Genomic DNA, 12,922 nt, shown 5'->3' with positions numbered 1-12,922 from the left:
TTTTCCACCTGAAAAAACATACTTGGTGTATAACCTTACCTTACCCTACTCGAAACTCAATTAGTTAAATTTGAAATCAACTCATTACGAAATAATGTACTCAATATATTAATAAATAATGACACGCACATCACGTATATTCCTTAAAATAATAAATAGGTAGTAAAATGAGAATATATTTCTTATCTGTATATACATAAGGGTGCGTATACACAGGACAAAATTTCCCCAAGCCGGAAAGGAAACGGCGCGAAACGCCACTTGCGGTTGCTTCGTTCCTTTCTCATAATTCGCGGCTCGGCTCGCGGAAATTTTGTCCTGTTTATACGTAGCGTAAAATTGGGCCGGCCGTCAATATTTTGTTATTATTGACAGTAATAATAAAAAAAATTGGATCTTTTTTAAATCTCGTGACATATTTTATATTGAAGGATGGTTATTTAGTGGGAAAAATAAAGTTTCAGAGTGAACTCGCAACTATCGAGTAGAAATAAAAAAGGATCGATTTTTGTATTGGCATATTTATTAGCATAAAAAAGTAACTTGCTTGCTGTAACTTTCCCTGCGTATAATAATTACACGTATTTCCTAAACGGATTGATCGTTTCTGATTAATTGTTTTTTAACATTAAAACTTTCAAGGGAGAAGTTAATTTAGTAAGTTACCTTGGAGTAACGTCAGAACCGTGATAGGTCAGAAGTTACAAACAGAGATTTGCACACACTAAAAGTGGAAATACTAATATTGTTATACCGTATAAGAAGTAATACGACACTTTATTGCTTTTTATAAATTAAAAAATAAGGCATAAGGTACGCTTCCCACGAGACTGGGCGTTTACAAAATCGTGACTGTGTTTTTATTATTACTACAGCGGAATAACATGCTTTATTTTACTTTTAAAGTAAGTACAAGTGAAACTGAATGCCAAATAATTAGACCTCGGAAATTTTATTAGCTGTTGCCACAAAGAGTCGCCAATATTCACGTGTTGGTACAACGACAAACCCCCAAATTAATGCAATCATGAAATACGCACGGAGAACCTTAGGCGTTAGCAATATTCAATGCGCATTGTTTTTTACATTACAAATGATAGATGAAGTACAATGTGAGAGTTACAACATTTATTCATCCCTTCAGTAGTTGAACCATAGATAATGCAGGTATATAATTAGAGTTAGTTTAAACCACAATAAACGAGTGAACAAAGCACCTATCTTCCTAACACTGTTGGTAAAACAAACCCTGTTGGCTGTGTATGGAGAGAAATCGATTTTTGCCCTCACGATAAATTAACAGGTCTTATTAATAGAAACATGAATATAAAAATGTTTCATCAATTTGTCAGGCCAAATTAAAAAAAAACATTAATTTTATTATGTTTTATCGATTTATGTCATGACGATACAAAGAACTTTCGTTGTAATACAATAATATTCGGATTTTTACGAACGATTGTTCCGGCATCATGATAATATATTCGTAATTTACTAAAAGTTTGTCAGGAAACCTGTTAATTCATTCGTAAGGCCTGTAATTCCGTTTTAACCAAAATTAACCAGAAATTGAAGAAATTCTTAATAAATTAGTAAATAAAGTATAATACCTAGCCGAACACAATTTAAATTGCAAATCTAAAATACACAAATTGTACCTAACGTCAGCAGTAGGTACTAACTGAAACATTATAAAAAATACCATAGAATACCAGTACCTAACGGCAGGAGATGTAGGTACTAACTGAACATAATCCAACATTACCATAAACAATTCTCCGCTGGCCGCGCTGCAGCAGGTGGTTCTGCAGCGCGCGCGTGTTGTAGGCGACCGGCTCGGGCTCGCTGTCCGGCACGCACGTGCCTATGATGATGCCCATGTCCGCTGTCCGCCCCGCCCGTCCCGGCACCGGCCCGGCACCGGCCCGATCAGCTCGCCTCGCGCACTTGGCCCGCCTCAGACAGCGGCCGCCCGCGGCAGAGCACGCGCTTTTCCCAAAACAACATGGCGAACGAATTAGGCCATAAGGAGTTGATTGTTTGATTTTTTAACACTGTTAATTTTGTAGTTTTAATCACTTTCGACAGTTTTTATTGTGTTTGTTACGATATACACAAACACGAATATCAATCACAATGTTTGTAAATATTATTTTAATTATTTATTTCGACGCACTGTTAGAGTAATGCAATAGATTAGGTGTCGGGAGGAAAAAATGAGATTTAAAAATTTAATTGTTCTGATAATTGAATTTTAATTTTAAATACAATAAATCAAGGCTGCCCAACATTTTTAACAGTTGGGCCTAATTGACGATTTTCAATCACTGGCGGGCCACTGAATACCTGACGGTTCCTATTTCCATGGGGGGGGGGTTGTTAGAGAATTTCTATAAAACATAATTCCCCACAAAAAAATACAAAATGAGTGCTCCCCACAAAATATTTGAAATCCATGGGGGGGGGGTGGTTGTTACTGAACTTCGCTGAGAAAAAATTCCGCGCACCCGAAAACATCGTATGTGATTCCCCACAACAATTTTTCGAATTCCATGAGGGGGGGGGGGGGTGGCTACAAGATTCCATTTCGGACGCAAAAAATATTATATCAAAAACCGGTGTATTTTTGTTTAAAACGTAAGTTCAACAGGTTAGATTTTTTCGTCGCTGATTCTCGTTTTGAGTAGCCTAAATAGCGATAAATCGCCTTCGTTGGCAACACTGGTGACCGCGCGCAAGCTGCATTGTTTGTTTTACCGCGGGCCCGCGACACTTTTTCAAATTGGCGGATTGGCGGGTTTTTTGAAAATGGTTCACGCGGGCCACTTATAATTCGTTCGCGGGCCACATTGTGGCCCGCGGGCCTGGGGTTGGGCAGCCTTGCAATAAATAGTATAGGAATAATTTAAATACAACAAATTCATAATTTTTAAAAGATGTTATTATTTTTATTTAACAGAATAAAGAAGAATAAAAAAATATATTTTACAGATCATTAAAAAAGTATGTACAATCAAGGTGTGTAAATATTTGGGAGAAAACAACGAACGTCCTTTGCTGCCTTTTTTCACTTTTTTTTTCAAATTCGTGAGACTGTTTTCATATCAATTTCACATGTTTACATGTACATTTTTTAGAATTCATTTTTATTGATAACTAACATAAAACAATACAAGCATTCGTGTTCATCGTTTAAAGTAAAAATAAAACGATAAGTTAGTGTGTAGGATAAAAAGTAAAGCAGTACTAAGAGGGGACATATTTATATTGTTCTCTCCCATAACAAATTGGACATTTATTGTTTTCTCCGATAATGATCAGTTTTGAATTAACTTTTAAACGAACATCTCATCGTTTTCATCCAGTCTGTAAATGCACAATAAAACTATATATCTATGGCAGACTACAACAGATTCACTTATTCTTATTACTGAAAACTTCCTCGATCTATGAACGTTTCATAAAAGTAAAATGATTTGCGATGGGACACTAAAAACAATAAAAATGTTATGACTCTGCTGCTGAAACCTTTATTTCTGTTACATGCGTCGTTTATGAGAAAGAGGGAAAGTTTGCAACGGAGCCATCAACACAGTTCGTTATATACAACAGTGTTTATTTATATTCTTCGAGTTCGAGGCATCTACCGTAAGCATGTTTACGATAATATAAAAATGTAATAAATTTCAAACTCTTCAGGTGAAATAATTTCTGCTTTATCGGAAAATGAAAAATACCTGAAATTCGTACGGAAAAAATGATAAAAAAAAAACGGTCTGAATAGATGAACGAGGGTTTAACAAATTGATACATTAAGAGGACGTAAGAACAATGGAGTAGCAAAATAATAACATTAATAATAAAGGTAATATTTTTCAGAGCTTTAATTACATTACATGGTCTGATTGCCACGTGTCTATATTACCTACACATACATATATATTGAAATACATGATTATAGTAAATAGTAATTGTAATTATATGAAATGTATTAACTGTATTAACTGCATTGTATTAACTGTACACATGACTTTATTTGTACATAATATGTGAAATGTTAACTCTTCTTCCATCCACAAGCTAAGGCTTTTAATGGAAGACCAGTAAAATTATAATATATTATGTTGTTTATTGCATTAAATAAAAAAAAAAATAAAAAATAAAAAATTAGTCAAGTTAACTGCCACGGGCCCCTTCTCGTTAAAGATTCAGGCAGGATGTTAAATAATTTAGATGCGCTGGGTTCACCGCGGGAGAACAGATTAACCCTGGGCACGCTCGGAGGAATAAATATTAATATATATGCGCTGGGTTAACACCGCGGGAGAACAGATTATCCCTGGGTACGCTAGTTGGGACAAATAATAATATAGGAACGCTGGGCTAACACCGCAGGAGGACAGATTATCCCTGGGCACCCTCGGTGAAATAAATATTAATATAGATATGGATGCGCTAGGTTAACACCCGCGGGAGGACAGATTATCCCTGGGTACGCTCGGGTAACAAATGATAATAACAGTATCTACTACACGTTAAAACAATAGATATATGACTTTAATTTGAAGTAAAAATGTACCGCAGTATTTAACTGGAAAATAAGCATTTTCTTAAATGACAAAAAAACTGCCGAAAAGGTTTAGGTATATAGTTTTGTCTGCAACTAACACAATCCTCCTCAAGAAGATTGAAATCATATATTATGTCAGTCAGAATACATCCAGACCATTAATTTTAAATTGTTCACACCATGCTAATGTAATTTTACAGTAATGTGTATTATGACAAACCATAAAAATGCCTTCTGTGAAAATGTTGCTCTTTATTAGTTTAATAACTTCATTGCAAAGTATAAAAGTTTAAAATGAACACGACATCATTCCGTGAAGAATATCATTGGACGTATCTATCCTAGTTGTGCTAGTAGAACTGATAGGGGGTTTCATTTGAAATAAAACATTATTTTGAATAAGCACAACAACCAATAAATTACATAATATGAACTGACGATTGTTTTGACAAATTGAACAATAAAACAGTCACTTCAGTGTCAGGACTTAATTATATTTAGTTATTTGACAAGTGGCCTTGGCACGCAGGATTGACCAAACAATGATCAAATTTATCTCAGCGAAGCGTGTCGTATTTATCGCCCTTCTTGGTTCATTGTCTGCAGACGGAAATATTTCCCGGCGCGACATAGACGGACGCCGACGCATTGAATTAAATATTTTCACCGCCCAAGTAATATCGCGGGATGAATTATTACCCAGTGTTGTTGACCTCCGTTTTGACGCTAGGTACAGGGTCAATTATTTACAGGTTTTAAACCTGTAAACCCTCCGTGGGCGAAGTGGTAATCCTGCCCTGTTAATTGCGCTGGCATCTTACAACAAAACCTGACTCGCAAAGATAACTAAGATATTACGGAAAATGAATTTAAAAGGAAAACTGTTTCAGAAGAAACGAGACAAAGAGAAAGAAGAAGAAAGAAAGACGAGGGATCATATAAAGTTACAAAAATGAAGAAAATAGTCGATGTTTATTCCTGATTTAGCATTGTAAATGTCACATTCGGTCACTGACTTCTCTAAATTAATGAATTATTTTACAAGGAGCACCATTTTTGGCGGTTTTTTTTATATTTACTTCGTCGATAAACCTAATTATCATACCTAAATCGAAATATTCTCTAGCAAGTCTGATCGATGAAAACAATTCACAGTTTTACAGCAAATGCTGTAAGTTGCTTCTAAAGTTATAAAACTAAATTAAAGTGTAACCTCGTATCCACATACCTAATTATTATAACTAACAATATCATACATACATACAAACAGTTTTGAGTGCAATGTACTGATATTTACATACATCATTATTGTAATTTTTTTTAGAACTTGCTGAGATATGTTTTATTCTTTATAAACTAAATTAAATCATGATACTACAGAAAACTAAATTGGAATTAATTTCAATAAAAAAACACTAATACGGCAAAAATATATAATGTCGAATGTGACGAATCATTCAACTATAAGTATCAAGGCCGTTCCAGACACTGTGAACTGTCAAGCCTGGTGGAACTGTGGTATGGTATTGTGTTGCACTAAGTGGGGGCTGAGTGGCATTTCCCTCCTGTTCGTGACAGCTTCATAGTCAGTTCGCCTGACCGCTCAAATTCTGCATGAAATTCTGCTGAAAACGTGCTATTTGAACTATTCTCGTCGGATGGAATATTATATGAAGGCTTCATGGCGATAATGGAACATGAATAGACAGAAGAGATTAACAGTATCGTATTCATTTAAATGTTTTACTTTTCAGTAAATTCTATTCATATTAATCTTTATAGTATAGTATCTTATGTACTCAGAAGTGTTTTATCTACTCAGAATTGACACATCAATGGATACAAAACTATACAAAAGACAAACGTTTCCGTAACGGCAAAAATAATAGTTTTTCCAGATGATTAAGGCATTAATTAGTCTATATCTTTTCGTTCTTTATAACCAGATATTTTAACTAAGATACATAAATTAATCAACGGCATTTAACATTACCTATTGTAGAAAAAAAACATTATTTTCTCACTTACCTACTTAAAGAACATAATTTCAGCGCTAAATGAAAACGGTTGGGACAGGGACAGACTTTTTTTCAGATTTCTTTACTGATGCTTGTTCGTTGCAGATCTGCAATCTTGCTCGGGAAAGTTACCGACAATATTGATGTGTTTGTGTTAGGGGCCAATACTAGCCCACAAATTGAACTTTTAAGTTTACGAACAAAATTTTGACGTGTTTCTAAGAACAATACAAGTTTTCTGCCCGATTTTAAAATCCAATCGCACGGCTAACAACAAAAAATATTATTTCTCTAGGTTGTGACAAATTAAAATTCAGACCCTGGTTTACAAGAAATAAAATATATAATATCGAGCACAGTTGGGTACCAACATGTTTCTAGGTACTCGTGAAAAACCTGGAAACTTCAACTACCTACCGTCGAGAGTTTAGTTGCACACATTTAACAACAATCAGGTTTTACTTTTTGGTTTACCTTCTTTTGAATTTGTTCTTACTTTCACTGTCAGAACTGGCACCCATTTCTTATAGTTTGAGATAAGAAATGCCCTGAGATTTAAGTTTTTTTTCTTCTGAGTCTTTTTTTTTCTGAGTTAAATGTGAAATTTTCGCCGTAATAAATAACTTCAAACTGAATGACTTCGTTCTTTTTAAATTTTACCTTCATTATCATGAATCTGACATTATTTTATTTAGAGGCTAGTTTAAAACAAGCATTACAATCTTTAAAGAACAAAGATTTCAGGTTTTGAGGCATTAAATTCGCCTTCAATACATTTAAATAATAATAATACGTAATAAAACCTTTCCCTATCCCAGAAGTGTATTATCTTCGGCGCGTGATCGACCCCCGTCGGGAAGCCCTAGATTGTGATGGACGCAGGAGGCTTTATGGGACGGACGTATCCGGTACAGGAAATAATCAGAGTCGACGTCTGAAAGACCTGAATTTGTCACGGCGCCAATGGCGACGCCCGCTGCCTGCCGCCATGCGTCGGGACGCTTACGCATGCAAAGCGAACTTAACGCTGGATTATAAAAGTATCCTGAAAATAAAACGACTGGATACAATTCAGGGAAAATAAACAGAAAGGGAATCTATAATACCAGTCAGAGTTAGTTTGAGACGGGTGTACTACTAGATAAATTAAAATATATTATGTGAAGAATTTGTAATGATGATATATATACATGTATTAGCGTCTTTATTGTGGAGTCTCACTGGTAGGAATGATGTAGGAAAGTGAATATCAGAACTGCTTATCGTGCGCGTGTTTTTTTGTATTTTACATTAAAGTCTGAGGTTATTTGGTAAATAAGTTAATAAGTTAATATTATAATGAGTATTTAAATGGGACGTTTTTAACTGTACAACCTTGACGTGTTCCCATATTATATTGTAATGAAGCTACTGACGAAGGCTAAATATGGAGATTCAACGTTACAGATCCTAAATCCTTCCTGTTATACATACATTAGTAGAGATTACAATACAATAGAAGATAGATTTCTAAAGCTTACATAAATATGGAGTGGAAGGAGTAGGTACCTACATATATCAATACATAAATAGTCCCTAATACTCGTATAATAAAACGTCAAACGGTCATTAGGTATTAGGTCAGAGAAAATAAATACAATAAATTGTGTCAAGGGCTTTAGTAAAAAGGAAATTCATACTCACAACGACGTAATTGCATTTTAAAAGTAAGCATCGATTTTAAATAAATAACTTCAATTATTTTCATCATCAGATTCAAAAAGTACGAAATCGTCCAATTAAATCGTATTTTTAATTTTTATTTTTATAAAAGATTTCCCAAAAATTATTGATCTATAACTTTCTGACACATAAAATTTTCGAGCTGAATTCATTTACGTAAAAAGTCGCAACGCAATACGGAAATGTGCTCCTGTGTGGTTTGTAAAATATATTGACGGCGGACGCCTAGGAAACCCTATCGAGTGAGTGACAACAAATCACCATTACTATGTGAAGGCTACTGTGGGTGACGTCACCGCGGACAATTGTAATTTATATCGGGTGGAAATCGGTCAACCCAGTACCAACACCACTACATTTACAGCATTAGCTACATAATACGAAATAGTATCAATTTTTTTTTACCAAATACTGTTTGTCAGGCGTGTGGACATACAGAATAGGGAAACTAATCCATTGAAAATTGTACGACAAAAAGGACGAAAATCACATCTTGGTCACGTCGAAAGAAGCGACAAATGCAAATTTTACCCACACCCAAATGAAAATCGAGAAAAATATGTATTTATATTAAATGATAAAAACATCACATACATAATAATTCAGTGGTACAGTAAAAACGAATGAAATTGCTATTTAAATTATACAAAACCCAAGCAGAATAATGATAATTATTATTGAGGTTTGTTATTATAGCCTTCTTTTAAGTATGTTCCGTGCAGTTAACTCATCTACAATTTTGCATCTAGGTACAAGCGAAAATCTAAATGACTCAGCCCTCATATTGTTGTTGCAATTAAAAATAATTTTCGATCGAGTAGTTCTAGTTGGTATATGAAAGGTAATTAGGCTGAGTAAATCAGGGCTATCTATATATGTATATATTGATGCAAACCATGAAAGATGCTGCACCTCGTGGCTTCGAAATCTATAGGTATGAAGGTATGATAGCAGTTTTTACGGACAGTAGTCCATAGGATGAAGATTGCCTGATGGTAGCAAACTTCCGATAGGAGAGGACGCCAGAAGAAGAATTTTACCGTGGTAATTATTCAAAGAGAATTGAGTACGGAAAATAATTCATGTAAAACTGTTGGCAAAGTTTGTTGGTAAGTATTCAAATCGTAAGATGTTCAACATCCAACACTGTTTGAAGGAGAAAAACAAATTTAAAACAACGCTAATGCGTTCAATCAGGAGTGAATAATGCGAGGCGAAATTAATACGATTATTGATCAAAGATAAAGCAGACAAAATTATAACTTAGTCTATTTACAGATTTATACCAATACTACAGATGTACGGTTGCTTTTGTTCAGGCCTTTGATTTTTACGTGGGTACGAAGAATTGGCTTGTGATTCATAAAAAAACGATAAAAGACTAAAATGTTCACTAACCACATTTTTTCGTCATTATCTACCCCAAAAATAACATTTACTAAACAAAAATCTATTACATAAAGGCATTAGGAGTTTTTTAAATACTTCCAGAATTTTCGTAACGCCGGGAAACTATCATCACACCTCTTAAAAAAAAGGCGCCCCTTTAATTTTGACTTAAAAAATCATTCCTATAAATTTATAATTGGAATCGAAATTCCCGATTCTTCACAAATAATCTGAACAAAAAGTAAAATTATGTCATTCAGTTATTTGTCTTTTTTGAAGTCCAGAATAAAATAAAATTTATATTTTCTTATTTAAATAAATTACCTTCTTCAATAAAAAGCCAAAGCTTACCTTATTTCCACAAAATATCACAACACCGGTACGAGAAATATATGAAAAACTATTTTTTATTAAATAAGTTAAAGACATACTCTCGGGTACAAAAACATAAATAATAAATATGTTTACTAACTGCCACCAGCCTCCAATACTGGCAATACCAAGCTAATCAATCACACATTGTACTTTGAAAAGAAAAATTGAAAATAACAAAAAATGTGAATTACAAAAATTAAAGTACCTAAGCGATTCGAATGAAAAATATCGGAAAATCAATTTAAAAAGGCGGCATTAACTTGATTACATGAGTGCCCTAGAAATAAAATTCATACAACAGGAGAGTAGTAAGTTAAAAAAATAAAATAAAAGGATGAAAAGCTAATAAACATTTCTCGTTGTTTAAGATTACGATGGGAACAGGCATGGAAGCGGCGGAGCTCGAAACTTGGGCGGAGTAGCGCTAGGCTGGCGGGGAAATTAACGGCCCGGCTACAATCGTCAGCGTAGCAAACTTAACTTAAAATAACTTAACTTAACCTAATCTAAGCTAAGTAAACGTAACCTAACCTACGGGCTGCATTAGACAAGAAATGGTATAGATACTCTCGTCAGGCGCAGGGGTAGCAAGTAACAGGGCAGCCCAATAAGGGAGGTAAGAGTAGCACCTACTAGGCTACATGCTACTGGCTACTGGCTACGGCACAAATGTGCTGAGTCATTGGCTGACTATTCAAATTGAAGGTATATCAGTAAGAAAATGGTTTGAAAATCAATGCAGAATTTGATAAAATATGTAACTTTAAACCTTATATTATTGAAAACAGATATTAAAAAATTAAAACAAACAAAGATTTGTTAACAAGGTTTTACCTACTTCTTCTGCTCATAAATTACTACGGGCTTCACAGTGAATCTTGTAAGTATTTAAAATTAATATTTAAGTCGTTAGTAAAAAAATATTTATTCGAGAAATGTTTCATGAGCTATAGAAGACAGGTAGAATAAAATCAGTCGGAAATTGAACAATTAAAACCCAATTTTTATGATATTTCCCAGTAAAATAAATTATTAAAAAGACGCCAGATTAGTATCGTCCATTCCGAGTCCGGCCAATGTTAAATTCGCTTGTTCGTCGTTTTCAGAGGAAAAAGCTCCCCGGATACAGCCTCTCGGCGAGCTGAGCTTCTGGAGTAACTTGTAACTTGAGTTGCGCCGGCACTTGGTCGGGACGGGACGGAACTTGCACCAAACTACAAGTACAGTGTAATCGGGATAATAACTCATGGAGAAGTGCAGGCACTCTGCGAGATCAGGCGAGCTTTGGGGAGACTGCGTAAACAAAGCTCTGGGAATGTAAAGCGTGGTATTTTCCATTACTCATACTAGCGAGAACCGACCAGAACGGTTTCCACTTGATATATATTTAGTGTTTGTGTAGGGCTGAATAATGGAAAAATAGTTTAAAAAAGAAATTTCAGACTTTTACTATGTAAGTGACGTGTTTTATTGGCATGTCGGATAAACTTAAAATTATTCATACACAGCTTGTTCATAGATGGCGCTAAATAAATTATGTTAAAAAAATACCTTTTACTAGTTATGCTTTAAAATATTAAGACGATTTGTTTGTTCGCGTATACAAACTCAATTCTTTCAAGAAATACATAAAATTACTATTTACTTAAATAATAAACTGATATAAAAAATTCTATAAAATAAGGAACAATTTTTACTCGGGAGATATTTTCAAATGCTATGGGTATTTTAGGCGAATAATTATTGCTCATAATAATTTGACATACAATATTGTATCGGTGATTCAAACCAATATTGTATTTGTATTCTTTTTTCGAAAGAATTTAGTTTTAATGCGGACAAAACCATTTATTCATTTACATATTCCGTGTCTAGATGCGCAAATAAACAATTCAATTTAAAATATAAAAACCTAACTTGTAAAAAGTGTTTAGAGCCATCTATAGTTAGGTTTTAGGTTTACCTTTATCCTGAATAATTTTAAAGGTTTTAAGAGTTTTTTTAAATGAATAATTTACTTTCGCCAAGAAGAATTATGATTTTTTGGTGATTACAAAGTAAAACACACAAATGTAGTATCATCATTCATCAGATTTATTGCTTATAACGGTAGGTTAGTATTTAGTCAATTACAAGTATTCTTATTTCGTTAATTATGGCCAAAACAAACATAGTTCCAATAGATTAGAATAAGGTAAAATTTAATTTATTTAAACTATTGGCTGACATCAGAAGAATAATTCCTTCGACAGGACTAAGTTCAACCATTACACAACGAGAGACGTTGTCTAATAGTAAAACGAGGTAAACAAACGGGTTTATGCTTACAAACATATATATAAAAAAAGAAAGACAAACATTCCCGGGTTACGAATAACCTGACAATATTTGAAAATCTCCTACTACCACCACAGTAAGCTGAAAATGTTGCTTGTGTTGTGATGGAGGACTTAGCCAGCCGAGGAATTGAACACACTACGCCTGGGTGGGACCCAAACGCGATGTCAACTCGGCCACCGACCGGTCATATATGTTGCAAACTTGCGGAATATACTTTACATGCGGAATTTTATAAATAGAATTAGTATACTTTACATCTAAAATCCAGGTAGGTAAGGGTATGCTCGATGAATATATCAAATAATAATTTAGGGGTTGGCATTGAATTACACCCTAAAGAATTGAGGAGAGCTGGCTGCTGCGTGTGTGGAATTCGTTTCACGGAATAATATATTCCTACAATACCAAATCTTGGTGTGGGTCAAAACCATAAAACTTCCCGAAATTAAATCTCCGCACGTCATAGGTAGCTTTAAAGCTTATAGGTATAGGTAGCTTTAGCTAAATT

At 34.2% G+C, this 12,922-nt stretch overlaps 1 protein-coding gene and 1 long non-coding RNA gene across 2 annotated transcripts in view; both read right to left on the bottom strand.

Moving 5' to 3' along the window:
- The window catches only part of LOC149422606 (uncharacterized), a 254,636-nt gene that overhangs the window by 14,878 nt on the left and 226,836 nt on the right, over positions 1-12,922 (bottom strand). The window lies entirely within an intron of this gene.
- On the bottom strand, positions 1,765-3,427 carry LOC149422607 (uncharacterized). Its single transcript, XR_016302406.1, has 2 exons — positions 3,346-3,427; positions 1,765-2,175 (listed from the first exon to the last, which is right to left on the bottom strand). It is a non-coding gene; the product is annotated as an uncharacterized LOC149422607 (long non-coding RNA).

This window comes from Hesperophylax consimilis, chromosome 7 (assembly GCF_061612785.1).
Source record: "Hesperophylax consimilis isolate HC1 chromosome 7, BYU_Hcon_1.0, whole genome shotgun sequence".
Taxonomy (NCBI): domain Eukaryota; kingdom Metazoa; phylum Arthropoda; class Insecta; order Trichoptera; family Limnephilidae; genus Hesperophylax; species Hesperophylax consimilis.
This window is presented reverse-complemented; position numbering and strand designations above follow the sequence as displayed.